Source organism: Salvelinus fontinalis, chromosome 22, assembly GCF_029448725.1.
Source record: "Salvelinus fontinalis isolate EN_2023a chromosome 22, ASM2944872v1, whole genome shotgun sequence".
In the NCBI taxonomy this organism is placed as follows: domain Eukaryota; kingdom Metazoa; phylum Chordata; class Actinopteri; order Salmoniformes; family Salmonidae; genus Salvelinus; species Salvelinus fontinalis.
The window spans coordinates 16,882,456-16,887,467 of NC_074686.1; positions in this window are offsets into that span (position 1 = coordinate 16,882,456).

Here is a 5,012-nt window from a genome sequence, read left to right on the forward strand (position 1 = left end):
CATATTTGAGGTATAAATCAGTTTTACATTGCAGCTACCGTCAAAAATAGCACCGAAGCAGCCAGAGTAATTATAGAGACCAACGTGGAATACCTAAATACTCATCATAAAACATTTCTGAAAAATGCATCGTGTACAGCAAATGAAAGACAAGCATCTTGTGAATCCAGCCAATATTTCAGATTTTTTAAGTGTTTTACAGCGAAAACACAATATAGCATTATATTAGCTTACTACAATAGCCTACCACACAACCGCATTCATTCATCAAGGCACGTTAGCGATAGCAATAGGCACGTTAGCGTTAGCGAATAAACCAGCAAAAGATAGTAATTTTCACTAACCTTCATAAACCTTCCTCAGATGACAGTCCTATAACATCAGGTTATACATACACTTATGTTTTGTTCAAAAATGTGCATATTTAGAGCTGAAATCAGTGGTTATCCATTATGCTAACGTAGCTTCTTTTTCCCAGAATGTGCGGATATTTTTATTAGACTCTCACCTATTCTGACCAAATAGCTATTCATAAACATTACAAAAAAATACATGTTGTATAGGAAATGATAGATACACTAGTTCTTAATGCAATCGCAGTGTTAGAATTCTAAAAATATCTTCATTACGACATAAGGCTTATGTTATAGCGAGAGAGTGGCCAAAACCTGGGCGCAAAACTACTAGTACACAGTTCGACAGATATATGAAATAGCATCACAAAATGGGTCCTCTTTTGGTGATCTTCCATCAGAATTTTGGACAAGGGGTCCTTTGTCCAGAACAGTCGTTGTTTGGATTTAGAACATCGTTTTTCCCTCTTGAATTAGCAAGCACACTGGCCAAGTGGCGCGAAGCTTTCCATCGTCAACACACACAGACAAGGCAACACGCCTAACGTCCCGAAAAATGTTCAATAATCTAATAAAACTATATTGAAAAAACACCGTTTACGATGATATTGTGACTTGTATCAAATACAATCAAAGCCGGAGATAGTAGTCGCCTATAACGACAGCTTTTCAGAAGGCAATTCCAGGTCCATCTTTGCGCTTTCCAGAAAACAGGAAATGGATGACTCGTCGTGCCAAGAGGATTAATTCCACCTCAGACCAAGATAAACACTTAATTTCTTCTCTCACTTCCTCTTGACATCTAGGGGAAGGTGTATGACGTGCAAGTATACTCATACGTATCATGCCCATTTATAGGCAGGCCCTTGAACGGAGCATCATTTTCAGACTTTCCACTTCCTGGTCAGAAAGTGTGCTTCCAAATGAGTTCTGTTTTACTCACAGACAAAATTCAAACGGTTTTAGAAACTAGAGAGTGTTTTCTATCCAATAGTAATAACAATATGCATATTGTACGAGCAAGAATTGAGTACGAGGCCGTTTAAATTGGGCACGTTTTTCCCCCAAAGTGAAAACAGCGCCCTCTGTCCTCATCTAGAACTATGAGGACACTTGTAGAAAACGTTAATCTGAAGTGCTGAGATTCCCGCAGAAGAACGTTGTTTCTTAACGTTCTCTGAACAATTTGAGAACATTACTTTAAATAGAACCACAAGAAAACCTGTGTAAAATGTTTAGGGAAGGCTTTATGCAAAATAATCATAGGACAACCATGCTCTCGCCAAGCTCTAAGAAACATATGGTTCTCAGAACGTGTGCTAGCTGGGAAAGGTGAGCTCCGGGAACAGATGGCCTTGCTGAACACAACTGAGGTGACATCAGATGTTGGCACTGAAGACAGACGGCAGCGCTGACCTCAACTGACCTGGAGATAGTTTATTATATGCCTGCAGACCTGAAAGTATAAGCTAATATTATGTGACCTGTCAGAGCCCCTGAAGAAAAGAAGAGGAAGGAGATGAGGAAAGGAAGCTACCTAATAGAATGATTGGGACACAGCCATTCAGACATGGTATTGCTAATCTGACAACTGACAATGTCCTGATATGGATGCCGTACATTTAAATTGGGTATTAGAACACAGACCATACTGTACATAGCTAGTGTTATTCAACTCAAGTCAAGTAATCTGAACTAAGATCAGAATTGGGCTTTTTCGAGCCTGAACACAGCTGTGAACTGAATTGAGCCTAGATCAGTGTATTATTATCAGTGGAAAGTGAGGAGGACTCCATTCCATAACGAACCCAGCCAAGTGGAACAAGACATGGGAGGGGGGCGAGGGTACTGTGTGTGTTTGTGTGTGTGCACATGCATGTGTACAGTGCGTGCAACGTCATAAGACGTGTTTGGCTGTTAAAAATCAAACGTGATCTTTAGCTAAGTAGACAGCTTTTAATTCTCTTTTTCCCTCTCGGTCAGATTTTAGGCCAACGGTGCGGCCATAGTGAAAAAAACAATAGCAACATGCTCTTCAAAGTGGTATCAAGCTATTCCCAACTCAAGGGGCACTTATCTAGGCTCAGTACACTATGTAAACTAACAGGCTCCATGTCTTAATACCCCATTACACTGATCTAGGATCAGTACATCTCATAGCTCTGTGTGTGTCTGCGAGGAAGTGTGTTCATCTGAGTGTGTGTTTATAAGCGTGTGCATGGCGTGTGTGTGTGCACATGGTATGTGCATGGTGTATGTGTATGTGTTTGTCTGCGCAAAAGTGTATTCATATGTGTGTGTATATGTTTGTGAGCACAAGAATGGAGTGTGTGTTGGCCTGCTAGTTGGTGGGGTGGAGCCCATCCCATATCTCCTCACAGACCCTCTTTCCTTCAGTGGACCGGCTTTTCAACAGTGATCTATTGGGCGATGCTGACAGTAGATTTTCGCTGGCAGCAATAAATGTAGGCTGATTCAAAGAATAATTACAGTATGCAAATGAATAGGATTTCTGGGCCGTCCTTTTACGGATGGGCCCTCGCCGCCATTCATCAGGGAAAAGGTGGATTTATAGAAAGGGAGGGATGGGTGAAGGAAGAGGAAGAAAGAGACAGAAAGAGAGAGAGAGAGAGAGAGAGAGAGAGAGAGAGAGAGAGAGAGAGAGAGAGAGAGAGAGAGAGAGAGAGAGAGAGAGAGAGAGAGAGAGAGAGAGAGAGAGAGAGAGAGAGGAGAGAGAGAGAGAGAGGAGAGAGAGAGAGAGAGAGAGAGAGAGAGAGAGGAGAGAGAGAGAGAGAGAGAGAGGAGAGAGAGAGAGAGAGAGAGAGAGAGATATGGGAGACGGGAGGAACACACACACACCTCCCCTTGTTGTGCCAGTTTACAAGGCAGTCTTGTACCGTGCTTTCTTCCATGTCCATTCCCAGAATAGAGTTGGCTGACAGTATGGCACACTCCCCCAACACCTCTCTGTGTTTGCTGTCCTCTGGCCTTGGGTTAAAAGGCTTAGTGCACTGATGTTGGTGTCAGAGATTAGAACAATAGTGTTCCATCAGATCCTTATAAAGACTGAAAAATTCAAACTTTCTGGCCTTTATGGATAAGCAGGTGCCTGGCCCCTACCCACTGGGCACACACGGGTTGAATCAACATTGTATTTCCATGAAATTACGTTGAACCAAATTGGAATAGACGTCCAAAATGGTACATCCCACCTGCTCATTTTAAACTGTGGAGGTCTTTGCAGGGTGTGAGGGGTCATCCAGCTCACTGTACACCGAGTGTACAAAACATTAAGGACACCTGTCTTGACATAGACTGACCAGGTGAATCCAGGTGAAAGTTATGATCGCTTATTGATGTCACTTGTTAACCACTAAGCTCGATGTCCACGCCCTGCGGAAATGTAATTAGCATAATACAAAAATCCCCATACAAATCTTTCAGTTTTTTTTTACATTGGATGTGTCTCAATCCACTGCATCCGCCTATGTCGCACTTCCGCATCTGCGGTGGAAGGTGACAGAGCGGGAGCAGTGTTTGTCAGACCATGAGACATCCTGAAAATCAGTCGTCTTACAAAATCGTCTGTAGCATCCGAACATGGAAAGACGAGACTCTCACGAACACAACAGTGTTTTGCTCTATGACCTCAACAAGCGTCTTGGGATTCGTCTGAAGTCGGTACAGCTGATCTACCGACGTCTGTCAGCAGCGTCCGATCAGTCTGGGCTAAACACTAATGTGACCCCTTTGGAAAGGTGAGACTCATGAACACGTACGTGCATGTCGGTTGTTTTGCTCTAGAGTCACAAGAATCGTCTGAAGGTCCCCCGGTACCAGTTAAAAAAATGTATGGAAGTATATATGGATAATGTTTAATGCCAAAAAGAAGGTTAAATAAATGTAATAAAATTTTAAAAATCCTGATCTTTCTTATATCTTTCAGATATAGGACAGACACTTCAGAACAAACTTCCTTTAGATTTTTGGGGGGGACTTATCTGTTGTTCCATGTAGTGAATCTGTTATTCAATGCGTTTGTATGGGGTAATAGCAGTTTTTTTACTAAATCATTTTTGCTTTTTTTTTTATACTTCAAGGAAACTTAAAAATCAAAATCAAATAGTTAAATGATCCTTGGTATGACCTTCTTAAAACAATTCCATATAGCTTAGTAGAATCCCCTTCCCCGGCTTAGACATGGCTGAGACTATTATGGGTTAAATCCACTTCAATCAGTGTAGATGAAGGGGAGGAGATGATTTTTAAACCTTGAGACAATTGAGACATGGATTGTGTATCTGTGCCATGCAGAGGATGAAAGGGCAAGACAAAATATTTAAGAGCCTATAAACAAGGTATGGTTATAGGTGCCAGGCGCACCAGTTTGAGTGTGTCAAGAACTGCAACGCTGCAGGGTTTTTCACAGTGATGGAAAAAGTATTCAATTGTCATACTTTAAGACAAAGATACCTTAATAGAAAATGACTCAAGTAAAAGTGAAAGTCACTTGTTAAATTACGAGCCTAGTTGGTTTAGCCACAGAAAAAGCCAGCAACCTTTCCGCTAGCGATGATTGGCTGAGATAATGAGTGGGCTGGACATGCCGAGAGATGAGTTAGGATTGGTCTGCCATGTAGCAGGCTTCTGTCTATTTGA